This window comes from Gracilinanus agilis, chromosome 1 (genome assembly GCF_016433145.1).
Source record: "Gracilinanus agilis isolate LMUSP501 chromosome 1, AgileGrace, whole genome shotgun sequence".
Classification (NCBI taxonomy): Eukaryota; Metazoa; Chordata; class Mammalia; order Didelphimorphia; family Didelphidae; genus Gracilinanus; species Gracilinanus agilis.
This window is the reverse complement of record NC_058130.1, coordinates 416986730-417013082: the sequence shown is the minus strand read 5'-3', so window position 1 is coordinate 417013082 and position 26353 is coordinate 416986730.

The window sequence follows — 26353 nt, the reverse complement described above, 5'->3', positions numbered from 1 at the left end:
CACATCCAGAGAAAGAACTGTGGGAGCAGAAAAACAAAAGAATAACATATGATCGATTAGGTAGTTCAATATGGATATGATAAGGGTTTTGATGTTAAAAGATCACTCTATTGCAAATATGAATAATATGGAAATAGATTTTGAACAATGGTGTGTGTATAAACCCAGTATAATTGCTTGTCAACTCTAGAAGAGAGGAGGAAAGAGAGGGGTGGGAGGAATCATGATCACGTAGCCATCAAAAAATATTCTAAATTAAAAAAGGAAAATAGATTAAAATAAATAAAACAAAACACATGATTCTGTGACTCCTATGACTACTTATTGTTGTGAGCCTTCTGGGATTGGACTGGGTTGGAGGTCCCCTAGATAATTACTTCATACAAATTGCATGTACACCTCTTTCTTCTTCCCAGCTTTCATTACTTTCCAGCTTAGGATATTAAATGAAATCAGTAATGCAATTGCTACTGAAAAGGATTGCCTATTCAACTCCACTCACTATCTCTGTCACTTCTGAAATCAAAATATCTCACATGGGCCACCACTATACTACATAAACTATTTACTTTTATTAAACTATAAACTTCCTGAAAGCCAGTATTATTTCCCTTTTATATTTATATTTCAGAACTTAGCACAGTGATTGGAACATAACGAATACTTAATCTTTTTTACAAAGTCACTTAATTCATTAATTGCCATGATTGCACAGCTAGTATTAGATTTGAGCTGAAGCGTTTGTTACCTAGAGATGAGTACTCTTTCTTCAGCACAATGCCTTTTTATATATATATATGGGGGAGCAGATAGTTAGAGGTATGGGGGTGGCCATAAATTGAATACATGAAAGAAAAACAAAAATTTCTTAAAGAATATATACATACACACATGTACAATTGAATAGACATATATCCACATGAGCACACATGTATGTATTCATGTGTAAACATAAATTCAACTCAAACATTAAATATCTGTCATATGCAAAGCAATGAAGTCATTTCTGAGAGCTAGCACTGCCAAGAAATAGTAAAAATATAGTGTAAAGGAAATACACTATGATCTATTTCCTCCAAAACCTCTCCTCTAAGGGAAGTCTGCAATTAATTGGTGATAGGTATAAAAATCCTCACATCTCTGAAGAAAAAGGAAAATATAAAAGTGTAAAAGAGAAACAAAGAATACAGAAATGGGAGGCAGATATCATCAGAAGGAAGGACAATGTTTATTTCATGAAAGGACTTGGAAGTGAGGAAGAGGAAAGAGGCATCCATGTAGTAGCAGTTGTACCTTTTGTGTTTGTGGAATCAGCCAAAGCATTCTTGAGCCCTATTATTCATATAATAGTGCCTCTCTCTGTCTCTCTGTCTCTGTCTCTGTCTGTCTCTCTCTGTCTCTCTCTACATATATATGTAAATGCATATATATGGGTGTGTATGCATGTATATATATATATATATACATATGTATATGTATGCATGTAAATAAAACCTAATATAATACTTTCCATTCTAGTAGGTACTTCATATGTTTGTTTATTATATATACTCACACATATAAAAATTGTGTCCGAGTTCAACTCAATTCCAACAACTAAGTGTATTAACCTAACAAGTTTGAAAAAAAAAAGAGTTATAGAGACTGCAGATATTGCTTTAGGTACAGTTTCCAGATTTTTCTTCTTTTGTATAGGTGAATCTTCCTTTCCTGAGGTTCCTTTTGGCCCCTGGTGGGGGCTCATACTCCATCTGGCTTCTCTTATTCCCCTCCTAGCCTACACAGTGTGTTGCACCACAGATCATAAAGAGAGAGGGTTAGACTGCTGTGGGAAGTGCCAATTAATGCTTCATTTTTCACCATAATTGATGGCAGTTCCAGAGAGAAGCATGCTGTGTATGTGCTTTGTAGATGCTGTGTATGGTGACTGCTCCCTGAATCCTTCTCTTTTCTGATGCTCACTCATATTCTGTCATATGGCAATCACTCAGGAAAGTACCTGCTCCTAAACAATGGTATTTTCTCACCCACCTCTACATGAAGTAAGGAAATCTGGATGTACTTATTGCTTTGAAGCTTTGTTTTTTAAAAAAAGTCATTCAAATAGAAACACATATAAACACCTACACACAATGACACATACATAGAATTATATATTATAGGTATATTTATTATATAACACCATTATGTACATGTTTGTATATATGTAGATACTGTACCAAATTTCAGTGACAAAAACATTAAAAAAGGGGGAAATGTATATAACACTATGAAACATTTAAAAGGAATGTTGTAAAATTATAAGGACCAGACTCTTGGAGTGAGCATGATATGGTCGACTCTTCTAGAACCACACCTACAATATTGCCTCTTAGGTTTCTAGGATACTTTTAAGAATTTGGGTGGTTTCTTCTCAATTTGATCCCCATTGGCTGATTTCTCTGAATTTTTAGTCTCCAGTTACCAGCCCCTGAGGCTTCATTTAACCCCTGAAATATGAATTAGATAATACAGAAGGACCTTTTCTTTAACCAAGAAGGATTGTGCCAACCTTTCCCACAATACCAAAGGGATCCTTAGTTTAGTTCTGACACAGTATTGGTTCCACTAAGTTCATATCTGTATGTATGAAAGATTGTATGCATGAATGCATATATGTAGGTATGCATGTAAGCCTGCATGTATATATGTATGGATATGTTTATTTATTATTTATATTATATAGAATACTAAGTTAGGAGGTGGGAGGGATGAGACCATTCCAGACCTCTACTCTGAGATCTCAGGATAGTTTAGAGTGTTGTAAGATCCAGAAAGCTAGAACTATGACTTGTATTAGAGAATTGGAAGAAAGAAGGAAAAGGGAGAAGAAAAGGAGAAAGAGTAATACTGAAAAATATCTGAAGTGCTCCTATAAATTTCTTGTCCTTCACCATTAGTGCTAATTTGACACAACATGATCTGAATATTTGGAAAAAAATAAACAAAAACAACAAACAGCAACAACAAAAAACTGAAACACTTTTCCCGTATCCCTATGGAAATAAACAGCCCTCTTGTATAACACTTACCTTTTTTTCCCCCTTATTTTCAAGGCTATTTTTGTTGTTCATTTTTACCAGATTTTCTCTCTGTGAGCGTGAATTTTGCCAAAAGGTCCCTGTGATTTTGCTCACCTACTAGTATCTCATTGTCTCTAGGGCAGCCCTGATCATTTCGTCATCATGTGCTAGCAAGGCAGGGTAGACAGTAGTGGTGGTAATTGTGGACTTTACTTACTCTGCTGAGAAAGGAATAAGAATCTTCCTTCTAGCTACAGAGAGAACAGAAACTCTCTGCACTGCTTTGTGTTTGCCAACAATGGCTATTCATATTTTAATGACAAGTGATTACATAATAGGCTCAAACCAGTGGGGCCAGGAGAAAAAAAAAAGATTCTGTATTGAATTCTACTACAAGTTCCATATTTTAATATATAAGCGACATTCAGTTGTTACAGATTTTCAATCGCATCGTGTTTAGCATTCCTTTTCGGAGATAAGACATAAAAATCAGTAATATGATAAAAAATGTATTATGTTGTAACAACGTCATATCATATTCCTGTTCTTTTGTAACAATGTCTCATCATATTTCTATTAGTTGTTGCTCGAGTAACATGAAAATCTTTATTTGTTAATAACTATTATTTCTGGTGTCATTATTGTCCCCTCCCCCAAACTATGTTAACCTTCTTTCCACAGCTAGCAAACTATCAGGTCTGAGGCTTCCTGAAATTATGAATTGTAACAAAAAACTACAGAGAAGCTTTTGACCTACAGTTATTGCCATGGACAAAACTCACCTGAACGCCCGCTTTGGTATCTGTGATATTCATGAGCCAGTGGGTAGAATGGTTCACTGCCTATCCCAATTGCTTTTAAATAGTTTGATACATCAAGTGTAATCTCAGTTAAAGTTCCTCCTAAGAACATTTTTAGAATTCAGCTCCAGTGCCTCATTGTTAATTTTCAAGTCGGTTATTTGAATAATACAGTGTTAGCAGAGACTGTGGTGACTGGAAATTACTGCTGGGGTATCTGAAATTCTTAATAACATATTCTGGGAAGCCCAGTAACTTCTGGGAAGAATATTAAATTAAAGGGAAAGGAAATACATCCTTGTGGAAATGCCCAAATGCCATTAGGACTGATTTCTTCTCAAGGAGGATCTGAAAAGGTAAATTCTTGTCTGGCTCCCATGTTGCCTTCTCAGAGTGTTTTGATCTTTTCTGAGGGGCCAGAAGCTGATTGGATGGAGACAAAATCTCACATTGGCTCTGGGTGTTGCAACTTTGAATCCTGCACCTTGTTCTATTTATCCTAGTGACCTTATTTAAGATTTCACCTATTTTGCTAATCCATTTATACAAATTCCTGTGAATCTAGACCTGAGCTCTGGGCCAAGTATTATATTTTCTAGCCTGACTACAAAGTAGGATTGCTCCAATTCTGATCCATGCATATTTATCTTCATAGAATTAAAAAATCTCAGATCTGTAAGGGACGTCAGTGATCATCAAATCTAAAACATACCCAATACAAAATGATTCAACATTATTTCTGAAAAGAAGTCATCTAGCTTCCTTCAGAAAAGCTATAATAACAGAAAATTCATTAGTCTCTAGGACAACTCACATCACTTTGAGACAGTTCCAACTGTTAGAAAATTTTTCCTTATATCACAAGGCAAATTTTCTTATAATTTCTACTCATAATTACAATAATTCTGTCTTTAGGACCAAACAAAGCAAGTATGGTATAATGATTCTTTACTATTTGAAGCATTCACATTTCAAAAATTTGGGGATAGCTGTTATGTCCTTAAGATCTTATTATTCTCCAAGTTAAGTATCCCAAGATCAAAATAAAGATTCCTTTATGATATGGTTTCTCTTTTCTCATCCCATATCCAATACTTTGCAACTTCCAGTGGATTGATATCAGTCTATTTTTAAAATATCGTTAAAACATACCTGAGGACAAGCATCATATATAGCTAAAGCTTCTGCTGTTATTCTTTGTTATTGCTAGAGACTGGCTGGGACTTTGCTTCTACATGTAAGGAAAAAGTTCCCTTTCTGTAAGACCAGTCAATATCATCTGCCTTGGGTTATTCAACCTGGCTAAAACTTGGCTTTTTGCTTCTGCCTATGACCATCCCTTGATCACTTTTTATCTCCATTCTCACTGTTTAGTTCTTATCTGGACCAGATCACAACTGTTGGCTTCCCTCTACTCCTGCCTCCTGAATGGTACAGGCATCACATGTTTTCTTTCAAGACCAAAAGTCCTAGCTAGGGCCAAACTTTTCAGATACTCTGATACTTCAGGGATATATCATATGCTTACTCCCATAAATGGTTCAGATTACAATATATCTATACGTGCTCAGGCAGTGTGACTCTCTTCCATGTCTCCCCATGCATTCAGGGGAGTCACTGCTGGGAACTTTCCCACAATTCTCTTAGCAGGGCATGGATAGTGATGAAACATTAAGACTATCTACAAGTTATTCTTTGTCCCTATCTGACTCTTCCCCCCACCCCCTTTGGTCTTACATATCTCAGATGAAGTCCTTTACACTATTCATCTAGTAAAATGAATTATGATTCACTCATATACACTATGAATCTCTTCATTGCCTTTCGGTGATTTTCAACTTCACCACTTCAGAGACTGTAAAACTCCAATAACTATGACCATCTATATCAACAGAATATTATTGGTTTTAAAAGGATGAGCTTTAGTTTCAGGACAAAATGTAGGGAGTCATTAGAAGAATTATATCCAAAAGGTAACTAATTTCCATAATTCAGTGGATCTTCCTCTGCTCTTTGTTGCAGTTCAGGGATATGGTATTGGGGGATTAACTTTAAGGGCTTCCCATGTAACTGTCTGTGAGAATCTAGCTCAGTAGTTCCCAAACTTTTTTGGCCTACCGCCCCCTTTCCAGAAAAAAAATATTACTTAGCCCCATGGAAATTAATTTTTAAAAATTTTAATAGCAATTAATAGGAAAGATAAATGCATCTGTGGCCATCACCATTCCACTGGGATCGCTGCAGCACCCACCAGGGGGCGGTAGCACCCACTTTGGGAATCATTGATCTAGACCAAAGGTCGGCAACCTTTTTGGCCATGAGAGCCATAAACGCCTGCAGAAGGAGGAGGATGGAGAAGGAAGGTGCTGGAATATGGGGCCGGGGTTAAAGGGCCCCCTGAGGCACATCCTGGGGCTCTGCCCGGACTGGCTGGTCGGGAAGTGGAGCCAGATATGGCTCAAGAGCCATACATTGCTGACCCCTGACTAGACAATCAGCATTCTTCATTGTCTTTTTACTATGAAAACAGGGCAAATTGCTTTGCAATTATATAGGTTACTTAGGGGTATCTGGAATATTGCAAGGCTTGATATAAACAGAACAGTGTCGTTAATAAGCCAATGTATCCTGAAGATCTCACTAGACACATACACCTAGACAGATAGATAGAAAGATAGATATTGGATAGAAATGTGGGACTTTATTTAGATCTACCTATTGATCTCTAATTTTATATTTGTATCTCCAAATATCTATCTATCTATCTATCTATCTATCTATCTATCTATCTATCTATCTATCTATCTATCTATCTATCTATCTGTCTATGTCTATCCATCCATCTACCCCTCTATTTATCTATCTGTCTGTCTAGGTATCTATCTATCATCTCTATATTAAGATAGGGGAAACAAGCATACTACAATAGCAAAGTGGCCACAAAGTCAGGAGGAATAGAATTCAAATAGCATTTCTATACCTTGAGGAAGTAAACTATTTCAGTATTCTACTCTTGGTTAATCAAACCCATTGCACTTGGGCTACATGTGGCCCTTGTTGTAGGCAAATAGAAGGTAGGACATGAAGATAGGTAAAGAGTAAATAGCAATGCACAGACAGCACATGACACTTGAGCTTTGCTGGAAGAGATGGACTTTCTAGATAGAATGCAGAAAGAGGGTTGGTTGCTAGGAGTCTGAACTGCCAGGAGCAAGGTGCAAGGTGTGAGTCATCTTAGATCCAGTTAGCAGTTTGTATCCTGTCTTTGGATATACTGGGGAGACATTTGGGAAGCATCAGGACTGAGGGAAGAGCATGTCTCTGTGATTGGGTGAACTAGTCACAGAGTGTCTCTAACCCAGTCTCTGGATTTATTGGCTGACAAGGAGTTATTCATCTACCTGAACATCGTGGTCTCAGCTTTGATACATCATCTCCAGGAGTGTGAGAAATCCTCTTTGACTCTAAAGCCCACAGCAGTCACTCCTGATTCCCAGTTTGGCTGCCTGTCTGTGCTTAGGTCTGTGAAGCCAGCACATTCTATTGGCATTTGACAGATCCCTTAGCCTTACCTTAGACTAACCTAATCCCACCTTCCTTCTCAAGACTTTATTAAATAGTTTTTATAACTTATAGACTATTTTCCTTCTTTACAACTAATCAAGAACTTACTGAGTTGCTTATTCCCTGGCTTATTTAAGGAAGACAGTTGTGTCTAACTGCCATTCATGACCTTGTCACCACTCACTCCCAGCTGTGTCCTGTGTTTGTGGGAGTAGGTGTGATTCCCAGTGTATTTGTCTGTCAAGCAGTTAACCCACTTTACCCCAATCATTCCTCATTCATCCCCTTCTCTCTCTACTACCCCCTGTGTGTTCATTTACTCGCAACACCCTCAAAGTCCCTCAGTGCTATCCAAATCCAAATAAAATGTAATTAAGAAATATTTAATAAAATAAATAAAAATGCAATCAAACTGATAATTTTGAAGCAGTTTTCTAAGTAATTATGTGACCCCAAAGATTCCTTATATGTTGTTTAGAGGCACCTGTTTCCAATTGAATTTGATATCACTATTGTAGACAATTCTTTAAGGCTATATGCTACAGAATAGAAACTGACTTGTATTGATATATGGGGTTTCTTCATCCAAGAAAATCTCATTACCTATGAAATTACAGATACAGCCTCAATCCCTATGTATCTTAATATAGTATCAAAATTGCCACACCATGGCAAGTTGAAGACATTGCTACTCAGTGTTAAGATAATTCTCCCAAGTGGTTTTATTCTATTTTTCCCAAGTCGATTTGGTTCTGACCCAATCTGGAGTTTTGGAATTAGATTAACAAGAGAATGGTCTAGTGGATAATTTTGTTATAATCCCGGAGACAACCCTGGATATGAGGTTGAGAAGCAATGTGGAATAGTGGATAGAGAAGTGGACTTGGATTCAAGAAAACAAGAATTCAAATCTTGCTCAGGCACTTAATAAACTCTGAATAAACCACTTAACCAATATAGGCCATGTTTTCCTATATAAGAAATGAGGAAATTGAACTCTTTCACATCTAAGGTCTCTTCTAGCTTCAAGGCTATGAGTCTATGAGCCTATTTGTTCTGGGAGTGGCAGGAGGAGGATATAATTACTTTTTTAAGTCTCATTATTTTTCCTCGCTTAATTCAGGCCAACTCAGAAAATATATAGTTTCTTAAATCCCCATAAAAATGGGGAAAAAATTAAGGAAAAAAGTAGGGTGAAAAAACATTTGGTAAAATGGAAGCTAACATATTTGGTTCTTCCTATTCTGTAGATAGTACTAGCTATCCCCACAATGCACGCCCAAGAAAAACTAGTTGATTAATGTACTTATCCCAACTGCAATGTTTTAGGAATCACTGGAGCCAGGTCTAGGGGCAGTAAGGTGGTGTAATGGATAGAGCACTGGGCTTAGAAACGGGAAAATCATCTTTGTGAGTTTAAATCCTGCCACTGACACTTAGCAGCTATGTGACTGTTCAAGTCACTTGATTCTGTTCACCTCAGTTTCATAATCTGTAAAGTGGGCTTGAGAAGGAAATGGCAAGTCACTCTAATATCTTTGCCCAAAAAATGGGATCATGAAGAATTGGACAGGACTGAATTGAACAAAACAATTGAACAAAAACAATAAAGCCATGCCTAATTCAATTTCCAAAAAGCTAGTTGATTAAAAAAATCATTTAAAGGTTATTTAGTGCAATGTAAATGAAATATAGGATGGCTACTTTGCCCTTCTTTTTTGCAGTATTCCTTAGTTCCTAAATTCAGGGATGCCCATTGCTACAGACAGGGTAGCTGCAGTTGTTATGTCAAATTCTTTCTGGATGACAAGATTGCCAAATAGGTATGAAAGAGAAACTGTGACATAATCACCCTTTGCAAACTTTTCACCTTTGATGTGTGGCTCTGTTCCCTGGGCCCCAGCCCAAATTTGAAGTCAGGCAGACTCTGAACAGTCCTACACTGGAGTTCCGAAGCAATCATCTTCTATTCTGTCTTCCACCTGCCAGGCCCTGTGCCAGATCACATACCCCTGTGTAGATTTGCCCAATTAATAGTGCCCCATCCCTTGGCCAGTCATCCAACTCCTATATCTCATCTGCACTCAACAGACGGTGCTCTGTGGTAGCAGCCCCTCCTACCTCCCAGGCTGAAGGTCTAACAAGTGGAGCCCAGCCCAGAGGAACAGGTCTGAGCTTTGCACAGCTGGAAGCTGCCCTTTTCAGCTCTTATGGAGCCACAGCTGTGTTCACAATATAGACAGCTTTGCTTTCCCTCTTCTTGTGTGGTGGATAGGATTTGTAATCTACCCAGAAAATGCCTTATTTTTCAAATCCTGGTGGATCAATGTTTGCTGCTTAAGTTATTTTCAGATATTATTAACTTATCAGGAATGGGGGAGTCTCATCTCACTCTATATTTGGGACCCTTTTTTTTGGCAAAATGGGATTCTTGGAGCTTTACCTCTCTCTTTATACAGGGTACACAACCAAATCTTCTCAAGCATCTCCAAATGGCTTGCTTAAGGGGTATCCCTTATAGAGTTAACTGAGTTATCTTAAGCAAGCCTTTTGACCTCTGTGGACATATTTCTTCTTATAAAAAATTCTGGACAAAATTAAGAAATAAAATAAGGAACACAGAACTGCTTTAGAAAGTACAAATTGCCTGTTAAATAATAACTTCCATTGCAGTTTTATGGTGGGCATTGAACACAGTAGGCATGGAATAAGTGCTTACTTACATGAAAAAGAGGCAGAGTATGAAGATCTTGTTTGAGTCAAAAGTAGAACCTTCTACAACAAATGCAATAAAGAAGGTAAAAAATTGTAAAAACAAATGATTTGGGATGTTTTCATGGAATTAATGGCAGTATCTTTAGGATTTAAAAAAATGGCAAATTCAGTAAACTGGTAAATCCCATTAAATACTTGAAAAACTCTTGAGTCAAATTATCCTTTTCTTGGTACTCAAGGCCCTACAGTTACTTACCAGCATGCTTATCCAATTTCTCTTTTTTGATAATTCAAAGGAGTTCATTTTCATTCAGTCCAATATAATTCAAAAAGTAGTTATTAGGGGCAGCTAAGTGACTCATGAATAGAGAGCCAGAAATGGAGATGGGAGGTCCTGGGTTCAAATTTGACCTCAGACACTAACTATATCTGTGTTCCTGGGCAAGTCACATAACCCCAGTTGCCTAGGCCTTACCCCTTTATTGCCTTGGAATACATACTTTATCAGTTATAATATAGAAGGTAAGGGTTAAAAAACCAAACAAACATTTATTGAACCCCTACTATAAACAGGAACTGTGGTAGGCATGGAAAATGCAAAGTCAAATCCTTTCTTCAGGGAGCTTATATTTTATTAAGGGAAAGCAAATATATACATATATATGTATATAGTTATATGCAAAATATAGGGAATAAATATAAACTAATTCCATTAGAGAGGAGAACATTAAAAACTGGAGAAATCAGAGAAGATCTCCTGTAGGTGTTATATGAGTTCTGAAGGAAGCAAAGACTTCTGTGAGGTCAGGGTAAGGAAGAAAAAGATTCCAGGCAGTGACTAATTTGTGCCAATGCACAGAGGTTGAAGACTGAATTTATCTTACGGAGAAGGACAAGTAACTGAGTTTGATTGGATCATATGGTGACTGACAATAAGTAAGAAGGTGTGATCAGCCTGGAAAGATAGGTTGGAGTCAGAATGAAGAGAGCTTTAATTGTGAGACAGAAGAGTTGTTATTTAATTAAAAAGCCAATGGGGAGCCACTGATATTTCTAGAGAAAATGAGGAAAATAGTTAGATCTGAGCTTCAAAATATCCATTTGACAAGGTATCTATCTATCTGACCCCTCTGATGAAGCCATTCTCCTTATGATTACCTCTGGGGAATTTGTTTCCTGCCCCATAACTCTCTCTTCTTAGACTTCACTTGTACTACTAGCATGGTAGAGAATACCCTCTGAGACCTTTTTACCACTCAGGCTCTATCACATTTACATCCTTCTCAATAAGCCTCAGGTGCCACCTCCTCTAAGCAACCTCTATTGATCACGTTCTGACTTCGTATTCCCTACTACTTCTTGGACAATTAATTATATAGTACCCCATCCTGGATATTTCCTTCATGCCATAAGTCTTGGCTAACAAAGTAGACCTCAAGTCACAGAAGGGAAGAGACTGACTCCACAAAATATTTCATTTTCTCCGTAGTCCTGACAAGTGCAGGACTATCAACAGTAGGCACCCACTATTTCCTACTCATAGGCCAGCTTTTTTAGGAAGAGCCTGGTAGACAACCTCAAAGACTAGATTCTCAGCAAAGTTGAATTCATGGGATTTCAGTTATTTCATTTCATTAATGTATTTTCTTGCAGCCTGTAGATAGCAGAAAGTCCCTGCTAGTGCCTTTCCTTATGTGAAAATACTTAATGGTTTAAATTCCCTTACTCCTCCCTTCTCATACACAGCAAGATGGAATGGAATTAGGTTTAAAAGTAGTGTATTTTTATAGGCAAAATAAATTACAAGCAAGTCTTGCCCATAGTCACTAGGTAAATTGATTTCTGTGTACAAAATGTCCTTTCCTTGATTTGTTGATAAAATTTTAATGTTATACATGTTAGAACTATTAAACACATCCTCAGCGCATGGAACGTTTATTGGTGTTACCGTTCCTTCTTTTATCACTAGCTCTGTTAAGACTTTAACATTATGTTAAAAATTGGGCATATCATGGTGCTAGGAAATAAGATGCTAGCTGCAACCAAAGGGACCTCATTGCATCCTACTTGCTTGCTGCTCTGAGCATTAGGCCTGAGGATGGAAAATAACCAGGCTGTCCTCAACATACTTTGAGGAAAATTGATGAATAGAACTTCAGAACCTATTATGCTTTGGATTTAATTCCCAGGCAGGGTGTTCTCAGGAATCTGGAGGCAGACCAAAAAATAGAGGCAAAGAAGGCTGCTTCAGCAGATGGCCTGAAATTTTATTAAAATCTAAGTGGTGGAGAAGCAAGTCTCGGCTCTGCTGTCTGTCAGCATTGGCATTTTTGGACTAGGGACTGGCAAATCATGTTTGACAAGGGTAAGGGCAGGTCTAAATTGCAGCAACCATTTACCAAATCAGTTATGTGTTTATTTGTTTTAATTAGTTATTTATTCAGACTTCTTTACCTACCTTTTTTGTCCTGGAAACTAATCAGGTTATTTGTAGTTGACTCACTCTTCTTTAAACAACATATGTGCTCATGCCATTTCCTCTTTCCAAAATGATCTTACCTTTCATATATCTAAATTTTACCTATATTTCAATTAAGGCCCATCTAAAAGTCTACTTATATAAATCATTCAGCAAGTAGTTCCTGAATGGCTACAATATGTAACATACTTAGCTCCTCTCACAGAAGGAGCAAAATAATAAGACAATGGCCCCTGTGACTCAATTGTTTTCAGTCTCACCTTGGAAATAAAAAAAATATACATACAATATCATGAACATTACCTAGCATTTAAATAGCATTTTAAGGTTTGCAAAGCATCTATTTCACTTGAGTCTCAAAAGAGCCCTTTCATGTAGGTGCATTATTCAAATTTTACAGATGATGAAACCAAGGAAGAATGAAGTTAAAGTAGTAAGTTTCTGAGGCATGATTAGGACATGAGTCTTCCTGCATGCAAGTCTAACACTCTTTCCACCATGCTTACTAGCTGTCTACCACTGAAAAGTTGTAGTAAGGGTGAACAATGGGAAAAAGGTACATAGGGGGATGCTAAATCATGTGGAAAAGATTATGAGTTACAAGGGATCAGAAGTGGGAGAGAACAACTGGGAGCTAGAGTAGACAGAGAATCCTTCCTGAAAGAAGAGAGATCCAATCTGGGTCTTGAATAATGGATAGGATTTATTTAAGTAGAAAAAGAGGAAAGGAAAATTCAAGTGAAGAAAATGGAATGACTTAAAGGCATGAAAATTCCAAAGAGCATGATATTATCTAGAAACATAATGACCTTTCTATTGACATTTTTCTCTTCCTCAAAATTTTACAGATCTTCTATCTCTAACATTCATTTTGTCTAGTATTATAAGACTCTTTTCCAAGTTTGTCATTCTTGTATTTCTAACTTGAGTGTAAGTTCCTTAAAAACAGGGGCTATTTTTATATGCATTATCTATTTAAATCTCAAAATAAAGCTATGATGTGGTAGTAGAGAGATTAATATCCCCATTTCACAGATTAAGAAGTGAAGTCCTAGAAAGTTCTAATGAGTTACTCAATGTCAGCAGACCCAAATCTATACCATGATTGTTAAACTATGTCATTGCTCTTTGTAAGATACCAGAAAAGAATGGAGCTACAAAATTAGAGAAGAGCAAATATGCTAATTTTCAAAAAAGAAAAGAAGGAGCTGGCAAATAGAAGTTCACTGAGCTTAATTTCAATCTATCCATAAACATTTATTAGGAACTTCCCATGTGGAGGACACTGTGCTAAGTACTTTAGTCATCTCATTTAATCCTCACAAAAACCCTGAGAGAAGTTATTACCCTCATTTTAAAGTTGAAAAAAATGAGGCAAATTGAGAATAAGTGACTTGCTCAAGGTCACACAGTTATAAAAGTTAGGAGGCCCAATTTAAATTCAGCTTTTCCTGATTGCAGACCTTGTTTTTTTATCTACTGGGCTTTATAAAAATAATTTTTAAGATACAAATTTCTTTAGAGATGATTTTTGAAATTATAGAAATGCATGTACTGATCACTGAAAGACAACATGGACTCATCAAGAAAAATATCAATCCATCTGGGCAGCAGCTGGGTGGTTCAGTGGGAGGAGAGCCAGACTTGGGGAATGGGGTTCTAGATTAAGATCTGGTTTCAGAGGCTTTGTAGCTGTATGACCCTGGGCAAATCATTTGATCCCAGTTGCCTAGCCTTTACTGCTCTTCTGCATTGAAAGCAATACTCATTTTTCAGACAGAAGATAAGGGTTAAAAAAAAGAAAAAAAAGATGTCAAGCAAAATCAAGACCAATTGCATTTTTGACAGATGACAAGAAACAGATCAAAGAAACCCTATGGACACAGAGTACCTTGATTTCCTTCAACCAAGTATTTTCTGTGATGTTTGCATACAAAAGGGAGAACTGTGGGCTAGGTTATATTACAGTTAGATAGACTAAGAATTGTCTGAATTGCTAGACAAGTCATTTGGTGTCAACTTACAAGAAATTTACCACTGTACCTATTCAGGTATATTTCCAAGGTCCTGTGTTGTTCAAGACATTTATGAAGGATTTGGATGGTCTTATAGAGTACATGTTTGCCATTATTGTAGAGGAGAAGAAGCTGGACAAAATGGCTAACATGTGGAATGACAATATAAATTTGGAAAATACCTTGACAAAATTTGAATAATGAGCCAAATATAATGAAGTGAAATTAAATAGGTATAACTAATGTTCCACACCTGGGTTACAAAAATCAACTTCAGAAACATAAGATGGGGAAGGAATGATTAGAATGTAATTTCTATGAAAAAGACTTGAGGGTCTTAGTGGTTTACGAGCCGAATGAGTCATTAGCTTGCTATCAGAACCATTAAAGATCATTCTAATTTAGACTGCACTAGGAGTCCATCTAGACTGGGGTGGAGATGGTGGAACTATATATACTCTCATTTACTTAGTCAAGTGATAAAAGGAGTAACATCTTCATTTCTGGGCACCACATATGGAAAAGAAATAGATAACTTCAAAAATGCTTAGAAAATTTTGATAAGTCTGAAATAGGATTTAAAAACATAAGAGAGATTAGTAGAAAGAACTGGGGATATTTAGCCTGAAAAAATAATATTAAGAGAAGAGGACATGATAATTGTCTTCAAGTACTTGAAAAGCAACAAGAAGAAGGCTTAGACTGGACATATTTGGGTTCTAAGGAAGAACTAGAGAGACATGTAGAAATTTCTGCTTGACGTTAGTAAACTATCACTGGTAGTTCAAGCTATTTCAAAGTGAAATGAGCTTCCTTGGGAGGAATCCCATTCCTTCTCATGAGAATATACGGGCAGAGACTAGGATTAAGTTATGAACATGATTTACTTTGTATTTCTTCTCATTCTATCTAAAGACACGAGAGAAGATTGGGGATAATTTTGGAAAGAAGGAAGCTCACATAGTTGTACAGAAGACTCATTGGGGCCCTTGACTTCTGTACACACACACACACACACACACACACACACACACACACACAATACATACTCCCTCACATATTCATGCATGTGTATATATACATATATGTGTGTATATCTTGTCTTTTACTTAGTTTGCATATTTTCTCCACTAGAATATGAACACCTTGAGCACAGGGACTATTGTAACTCTGTAGTCTTCTTCCTTCATATTCCCACTTAGTATGTATGGCTAGAAGACTGGAAGCCGTTAATAAATCCTTTATACTGACTGACTCAGCACAGCCCAATGAGATGAGAATCTAGCCAAGGGACATGTTAACAAAAGGAGAAAGGGAAGTGTTATAGTGCAGTGTTATAGTAAGAGGCAAAGGATCTCTGGAGCTCCAAGTAATCCAGCAAAATGCTGCATGTATTTGGAGTCTCAAATGAAAAGGTCACATGAAAAGTAACCAGATTTGGTTACCACCATCTGAGCTAATACTATCTGAGATACATGGAAAAGACAATGGTCATTGGATTGAGTGGTAAAATAAAAAACATAAAATTCTTTAAAGAGGAACAATCATTACAAGCAAGACAGAAGAGATGATCTTTCCATCTTCTGGAAGCTACATTGAATGAGAGAGGGAGAAAGAGAGACAGACAGACAGAGACAGAAACAGAGACAGAGAAAGACAGACAGACAGACAGACAGACAGACAGACAGAGACAGGCAGAGACAGACAGGGAGACAGAGAGAGACAGAAACAGAAACAGAGAGAATAAGATGAGATGAGATTTGCTTGGCAAACAGCCCAATGAACCTTGTAGGGAAAGCTCCCCAAAAAGAGTTATCATGAGCTATTGAATCTTAGTGATGTATGGGAGAAACATAAAAAAGTGGAGCTGGGAGAATATCCACTACTTGTCTGAGTACAGTGGCTGGCATATAGAAGGTGCTTATTAAATGTTTGTTGACCGTTGACTGATAGTCTATAAATCACTGAGGATATATATATATATGTATGTATATATATATATGTCTCTCAGAGACAGGTTATATGTGGGAGGCAATTGTGCATTTGTTTTTTATTTTTTATTTTAAACTTTCTTAAATTTAAGCTCTCAAAGGAGTTTTATTTGCTGTCATTCATCTATAAACAATATAAAATTATAAAATTTTTATATATAATATATTAATATAACATTTATAGTAGTATATATTATTATATTATGTAATATAAGATAAAATAAAAATATATATGAAAATTTTTTTCTTTCAGTTTTGTGAACCACTATATTTGAGAATAGTGTTGGCATGTAAGTCAATGATGATTCTTTAAGAACTTCATATGTGCTAGTTACTCTGCTAAATCATAAGGACATTAAGAAAAGCAAAAAGCACCCCTCTCTTCTAGAGGTTCACATTCTAATGCCTTTGGAAACACCAGATCATGGATTTCCTGGGTTAAATGGGTGTCGGTGATCAGCAAGACAAGTATGGAAGCCCCTAAAGTGAAACTGGTCCTTCCCTACATGCCATATGCACTTCTCTGAAAAAAAGTTTACATTTATAATTAAATACTTATCATTGTACTCCTTATGAAGCATAGGAGAAGGAAAAAAAATAAGTGTAATGACTACTGAGGTACTTGAAATAATCATTAATGTAAGGTGTTTTTTTTTTTTTTTCTGAAAGAGGAAGAATCAATGCAAATTTCCCAGGCCAATACATTTTGCAGCCTTTGTAATTTCTGAAAATTAACTGTATGACTGTCCTCATTTTAAGTCTCTGTCTGGTGCAGCCATCCATATCTATGAGAGGCCCTGCACATAATGGTCCAATACTGTAATGTAATCTGATTATAGAACCTGCCAGCATTATGAGATTCTGAACTCTGCTCTATTTTATGGAATACAATAAGGCCTACACAGACAACTTGAACTTTAATTCAAAAAGGCTTTCAGGGAAAAGTGAAAAATTTTGGAGGGAAGAGGGATAAAAGAAAACCAAATCTTTTCTAGCCTTTGCTCTGTCTTGCTATCTTAGTCTCCATCCCTAAAGCAACTACATGCCTGAAGTGAGACAGCCTGTTTCCATTGTTCCTCTGTTGAAGTCAGATAAGATCCTCACTCTGTACATATTTTGCCTTTATCTCCAAATTCCTTGTGTCTTCAGGTTCTTCTAGCCTAATGACTTTATTTTCCCTTTTGTTTTGTTTCTCAGTATCTCTAGGTTATGAGATCTTTACCGACTTCAGGAATTGGCACTTTTTTTTCCTCCATGACTCTCTTTGTTCTTGTTTAACTTGTTAATAAACCTTCACTTAAAAGTAGGGAGGAGAAATCCAACAAATATGGAAATTTATTTTTTAAATACTACATTTTGATAAACTTTGTCTATGTTCCATTATTGGTGATATTTTTTTGGAAACCAATAACAATAAAAATTTATTATTGTACCTTGATTTTGATCACTTAGCAATTTTCTCTCATTCTACCACTGATATCTTCCTCAGTTATCTTTTCAATAAAAAATGTTTTTGTTGAAGAAAATGAGTGAATAATTTTAAACTCTGTAAAAGATGAACTTGGTTTTCTTGTCAGTAGACAGATGTCCCTAACCCTTTGCCTTAGAGTTCAGGGCTTGCAATTTTCTAAGGAAGAGATTTTGCATTGGAATAAAGCCAACTACAATGTAGTTTGCACCTTTTTCAGTATTAGGTTCTGGTCACTGTGCTTTAGCTTCATTTCTAATGGCAGTCCCTCCAAAGAAACTATCCAGCTAGGGTATAAGTAAAAAAGTGAACTAGAGCTGAAAGCAGTGCTTCTTGGAAGACATGTCATCCAAAATAGACACAAAAGTGCAGCCCGAAATATCAGTAGGGTTGGAGAGGGGAAAGACAATGGTAGGATCTGGATAAGGATTTAAGGGATTATACAGAAACTGATCACTAGGATTTAGTTCAGTTCATATTAATCTACAAATTAGTATAACTAGCCCTATGGAAGGTACAATCAGGGATATAAGAATATGTACCACCATCTCTTCCTGCAGAGATTTTAAGATAGTTTGGCATGTGACTATCTGTCACACATTAACCCATTTGTTAATCCATTCTTCCAGTGTTTTAAGGACCAATTACATTAGAATATGTTATATAACACAATGAAGACTCTAAATGTAAAATAGGGACCAGTGCATACCATGTATGCTGATAAAGGAGAGTAATTAGTATTAGTTGGTGTTTTTTAGGAAGCTTTATATAGGAAAGGAAGCGTCTTCATTTTCATAAACAAACCCAAAATAAACCTTCACGTGAAAGAATTAACAGGGAAGGTTGGGTTCTCTTTCCCATTTAGCTGAAAGCAACCAAAAAGAAATTCACCATGAAAAAGGTGGCATAGTTATTCATAACATAGATGTCAACAAAAACAGTGAATTTAGCTAACAGATTGTTTTTGTTTTATCTCTTCATTTGCTGATTACAAATTCTATCCTTTAGAAGGTGGAACAGATTCTGTCCTGACCAATAAAAAAAATACACAATATTCACATAGTATAAGCACTATTATTTGATTTTTGTAGGAAAGGAAATTGAGGCCCAGAGAGGGCTACTTTCCCCAAGCAAAACAGAGATAATTGAGAAGAACCAAGGCCTAGGTTTTTAAACTACGCGTTAAAGTCTTTCTACACCAGATAAATGGTGCCATAGATCAACAATCTGATGGGATATCTGAATTCAAATCCATCCATTTATTCAACAAATATTTACTGAATGCCAACTGTATTTGTAACCCATAGCAATTGACTTAACTTCTATTTGGCTCAGTTTCTTCACCTATAAGATGAGGATGATAATCTCATCAGCCTCCTAATGTTGTTATGGGCATCAGATAGGATAATATTTGTAAAGTGCTTGACACAGTACCTTGGATGCAGTAGGTGTTTGACAAATGTTGGTTTCATTTATTTCTTTGCATTCTACCACACTGACTATAGAAATATCCTACATGATAGACTAGAATTTTGATATAAACCAATATATTTGCTGCTGAAAAAGTTGATTTAATGTTATTATTCAGTTATAGGATTACATTTTTCCAGATTATTGGAAATAACAACTTTTCTATGACCCGGACTAGTCAAGCAACATCTGAATTATACTTCTAGTTCTGAATTCTATGTTTTGTGAGGAATATGACAAATATAAACATGTTCAAAAGTGGAAAAACAGAGTAGTGATGGTTCCACAAACTGTACCATCTATGTTAAAGAAATGGGGCAGTTTACCATAAAGAGAAGAAAACTTAGGGGAACATCTTAGTGGTCTTAAAATATTTCTTACACTGTACCATGAAAGAAAAAGAAAACATTCATTTTCTTTCACTCCAGAAAATCAAATCAGGAGGAAATAGAAACTATTTATGCCTATATAGAACCTGTAGCATATTTCCAGTGGGTATTCAGTAGATTTGTTTGTGGAATGAATGAATGAGTATATAAATGAATGAATTTTAATTACTATTTTTACTAAGCTCAATAAATTATAATAGCTTTCAAATCTTAGTAAAGAGTCATAACTTAAACATTCCTTATTACAACATAGTACTATTCTCAATATTCTGAACAAATTCCTTATGGCATTTGGAACATCCTTCTGAAAAGACCTTATATCTTGTTGATGTCAAAAGACCACATACCTCTACCATCCTGCCCAACAATAATAGTAACATCCATTTCTATCCCAGTGTGCTTTGAATATTTCACATAAACACATTGGTTTATTTCTTTCCTAATTTCCTGTGGCCACTTTGTTGGCAGGGGCCAAAGCAAAGGAATCCAAGATCTATTGATTTCTTTCTTCATGACTATTTAATCGGTTAAAGTGTGCACCACTTGCAAGTGCCAGAGATGCTGGTTACATTTTAATAAACGTACTCGTTGGACGATCAATATTTCACAGAAAAAAAATAAAGGGAAAAAACAAGAAAAGAAAAAAGTGCTGTTCTATCATATGTTAATGGGTAGAAAATCTTTTTACTATCGTCAGTCATCATGACAAACAAGAATATGAAAAGTGTTAATGAAATGACCAACTGTCTATAAAATGAAAGACTTGCAAGACAGTCTCCTTTCTTCCCTTAATTTGATGAAACAAAATGGAAAATTACACTAGTGCCCATCTAGCGTGAAATGATGTTAACAAGCAGAAAACAAATGCTATAATGAAGGGCTTCTAGGATGTACTATGTATAGCCTTATTTGTAGAGGGGGAATTACCGGGCAGAGCTCTAGCCGTAAGCAACATCCCACCCCCTATGGTGGCGAATCACAGCTATCATCATGTCCCCTGGGAAGAATGGCCATTTGGCACAATACGACAAATTGGTGTTCGCAGCATAACAATTATCCATGTGCTGCAAACAATAGGCTACACAATTGCCATGGTACCCAGGATCCCATCTACATGGGCAAAATAAAATGACAAAATAGGACAATTATCAAATAACTGAAGCAAAAAGAGAAAAAAATGTAGTTGGAGAGAACAGGGAGAGTAAAAGGAAATGTAGGTATGATACTGTAACATTTCATCAATTTGGCCTCAGTAGAAAGACCAGGTATGATATACCTCAAAATTGCTTTTTGTTCATGTAAATACATTTGTTCCCCAAATGTCTGACATATTCCTGCCTTCTAAAACAGAATGTTCTAGACATCCTATAAATTTCTTCATAAATCAGGGTCAGAACGTTGTCTATCACTTACTATACAAGTATAACCCATATATGCCAACCCAATTTTTTATAATAAAGTTTTAATGCTATACTGTTTGATGAAATAAGCAAAATTTTTTGAAAGTCTCTAAACCTAGTATAACATCCCTTGACTGATCTTCAATTTATTTCACTGCTTTCATGGAACTAATTGTTTCTTATAAAATTGCCTCGGATAACATCATGATTTTCATGGTTTAAAAAAATATGCTGATGCCTTCAATCAGACAATCCACTCTTATTCCTTACCATTCTGGCATGCCTGTCTCTAGCTACTCTGCAGTGTGAATGTTTCCTAACTATCTTCTAGAGAAGTAGATCACTTTGGTATTTAGCTATATGGCAAAATGGATACCAATAGCTCATGTGTTACATTGTTTAATTTCCTACTTAGTATTGGCCTTTTAGCTAATGAGATAATTTTTGAGGAGTAAATAAATTCACTTTTAGAAGATGAACTGTAGCATAAAGGACAACCCCATATTTGATTGCAACTTTCTGTGTGCAATAAGAAAAGTCATTTTAGAAAGAATAAGCAGCTCACAGGTCCTTCCCACAACTACTCCATCAAAGACTGAGAAAGAGTACCAGGAAAAAAATGGTGATTAAAAACTTTAAAGAGAAATAATAGTGCATCATTTTCCTCCCTATTCAGTAAGGAGAGAGATTTAGAATCTTAGAGGCAATAGAAGTGCCCAACCAAAAGGCCCAGGAGGAACTATCAAGATATCAGACAAGGACTTCCTGCTCTCAAAGCATAGGTGAAAAGAAATAGAATGATCTGGAAGTTATTAAAATGAAACTTTCCTGGAGAATAGGTCGAGAGATAATTTAAGAATCATTAGACTGTCTGAAAATCATGATTAAAAAAGAAAAGGAAAGAAAAAGGAAATGAGTTTATATATATTTAGTTGAAGAAATAATGAAAGAAGACTATTTAGAGATATTATAAAAAGAGAGTTGAGTAAAAGTACAGAGAATCTACCTCTATAAAGAAACTTTGAAATGGAAACTTTCAAGAATATGATAGGCACAATTCAGAAAGTTCAGGTAAATATATATATATATATATATATATATATATATATATTTATAGCAAGTTTCCAGGAAGAAAGAATCCAACTACCAATGACTCATTTCCAGGATCCCATAAGATTAGTCAACTATTATATAAAAGAGTGGAGAGATTGGAATAGAATTTTCAAAAGGTAAAAAAAAATTCTAAGTTTCCAACCCAGAAAAATTAACAAAAGAAAACTGATTAAAATAATAGAGGAGGGGAAAAATAATAATATTAGAAGAAAAAATAGACCTCAATGAAACAGAAAATCTTCATATATTAGATGTAATTAGATAAAAAATGAATAGAAATAATTGAAATTCCACAGGCAATATGAGAAATAAAAAAATTGAACAATTAGAAATAATTATATGAGGATGAAATGTTTATATTCTAATAAAGAGAGGTGGAACAGGTGATTACAATCTTTATAGAAAAAAAGAAGAAAAAAGGTTAGAGTCTGCCATTTGCAGTTCACTTTCTTCTGAAACAGTCATTGAAGGGTAGAATACACACATACACAAATACACAGATTCATAAACACAAATACCTATAGAATCTAACATGTAAATACATTCAAGTTAAAAAGGGAAACAGGAAGGAATTAGGAGAGGGACAGAGAAAAGTGAATAAGATGGATATTAGATCCAGTGAAGAAATATCATAAATCAAACAAAACAACTTTATCTGATGGATTATGAGAAAGAATATAAAAGCAAAGAAAAGATAAGGAATTTGTGACTGGGGTCTAGATGAGGGAGAATATGATCAAGAGAGTAGAAGCTTATGACTTCAAGCTTAGAATTCTATTCCTGACAAAACTCCGCCTCTCTTACAACCTTATTCTTTTTGAAAAGAAGGGTAATCATCAAAAGAGTCAGATACTGACTAAGAAATAGAATGGTGGATACACAATATACAAGTGGTAAATGACCATAGCAATTTAATGTTTGATAAACCTAAAGATCCCAGCTTTAGGGAGAAGAACTTATTACTTGAGAAAAACTAGAAAAACTGAAAACTAGTATGACAGAAATTAGTTATAGAAAAATATCTCACATCCTATACCAAGATAAAGTCATAGTGGATATATGATTTAGACATTAAGAGTGATACCATAAACAAATTAGAGGACAATGGAATAGGTTACCTGTGAAATCTATGATTAAGGGAAGAATTATGATAAAGCTAGAGATAGAGAATATTAGAAGATGTAAAATGAATAATTCTGATTATATTAAATTATAAAGGTTTTGTACAAACACAACCAAATGTAACCAAGATCAGAAGAGAATGACAAAATGGGGAGATGTTCCCAGCAAGTTTATCTGTTAGGAGCCTCATTTCTCAACTATATAGAGAACTGAGTCAAATTTATGAGAATACAAATAATTCCCCAAGTGATAAATGGTCCAAAGATATGAACAGGCAGTTTTCAGATGAAGAAATCAAAGGTATCTAAAATAATATAAAAATATTCTAAATCCTCTTGATAAGAGAAATGTGAATTAAAAACTCTGAAGTACTAATGTACTATTTCATATCTATTGGACTGGCTAATGTAACAGTAAAGGGAAGTGATAAATGTTGGAGGGGATGTGGTGAATTGTCACATTAATACACTTTTGGTGGAGTTGTGAACTAATCTAAACNTATGATTTAGACATTAAGAGTGATACCATAAACAAATTAGAGGACAATGGAATAGGTTACCTGTCAAATCTATGATTAAGGGAAGAATTATGATAAAGCTAGAGATAGAGAATATTAGAAGATGTAAAATGAATAATTCTGATTATATTAAATTATACAGGTTTTGTACAAACACAACCAAATGTAACCAAAGAGAATGACAAAATGGGGAGATGTTCCCAGCAAGTTTATCTGTTAGGGGCCTCATTTCTCAACTATATAGAGAACCGAGTCAAATTTATGAGAATACAAATAATTCCCCAAGTGATAAATGGTCCAAAGATATGAACAGGCAGTTTTCGGATGAAGAAATCAAAGGTATCTAAAATAATATAAAAATATTCTAAATCCTCTTGATAAGAGAAATGTGAATTAAAAACTCTGAAGTACTAATGTACTATTTCATATCTATTGGATTGGCTAATGTAACAGTAAAGGGAAGTGATAAATGTTGGAGGGGATGTGGTGAATTGTCACATTAATACACTTTTGGTGGAGTTGTGAACTAATCTAAACATTCTAGAGGGTAATTTGGAATGATGCCCAAAGGACTATAAAAATTTGCATATCCTTTGATCCTATAATACCACTAGTAGGTCTATATCTCAAAGGGATAATAAAAAAGGAGAAAGGACTTGTACGCAAATATTTAGAGCAGCTCTTTTTGTGGTGGCAAAGAATTGAAACTAGAGGGGATATCTATCTTTGGGGTATGGCTGACAAATTGTGGCAATTGATTGGAATAGAATACTATTACACTATGAGAAATGATGGTCAGGATCATTTAAGAAAACACTGGAAAGACCTATATGAACTCTTGTAGAGTGAAGAAAGCAGAACTAGAACATTTTACATAGGAACAGCAATATTACACAATGATTAGCTTTGAAAGACTTAGCTATTTTAAGGAACACAATGACCCAGAACAATTCCGAAGGACTTGTGAAAAAGAATTCTTTCCACCATCAGAGATAGAAATGTTGGCATCTGAAAACAGATCAAATCATACTATTTTTTACTTTAAAAAAGGACAATGTAGGGAAAAGAAAAACATAGATGTAAGAGAACAAGATGGAGGGAAATGAATAACAAATCATAACTATGAATATAAATGAGAACTCACCATTAAAACAGAAGAAAATAAAAGAATAAATTAGAAAAGAGAATCCAACAATACATCCTTTAGAAGAAAGATATTTTAAACATGAATATGCACATAGGGTTAATAGATGGGAGTGGAGCAAAATCTGCTATTTTCCATCTTCTAAAAGCAGGTATAGAAATAAACAAGATGAAAAGAAAAAATGGACTGGGATGGTAATGAAAATAATGAATAAAAAAACTTACCTAGCCCGAGGAGTGATTAAAGAAAAATTATATATGTAAACCCTTCGAAGAATGAAAAAAAATGAGAAAGAACAATTCAATATATTGTGCATGCAAATAAATAGGAAAAACTAGAATATAAATCAACACAATTTGTAAACTGAAATTAAATATAAAAATAGAAATTCAATAAATCAGCAAACATATCAACAAAATGGAAGGTAAACAAAAATGAAATTTGAATTCATAAATAAATCTAGAAAATGATTATTTAAGAAAAAACCTACAATAATAAACAAAACAAAAATACCACATTAAAAATGGGGAAAAAAGAAAATAGATAAAAATACAAAAATAATAAAGAAAATTACAAATTATTTTGCCTAATTGAATGATAATAAAAATGACAGATTATATGGATAAATATTTATGAAAATGTAAAGGGATCCAATTAACAAAATCAGAAATAAAGAATTTATATAACTTTATTTCATTGGGAAACAATTGAAGAGGACTTAAATGAATTCTCCAAAGTTGTATGCCTGAGGAAACCCAGATTCTCCAGATAAATTTACAACTGAAAATATTATATGTTTACACAGTAAAATAGTAATTATTAAAATGGTAAATAATTTATATTAACTTAAAAGTTTATTAAAATAGAAAGAAAAGATAGTATTTACCACAATCCTTTTCTGATCCAAATAGAGTTTTTAATGCATAAACCATAGTCTAAAAATAAAGAAAACCGAAGACCAATAACTCTAATGAAATTCAATGCCAAATATTCAAATTAAAGGAATAATGTCCCAAAGCTGGATAGAACATTTCAGGGGGCCACATGTGGCCCATAGCCGTAGTTTGCCCATCACTGGAATAGATATACTAGCAAAGAGGCTTC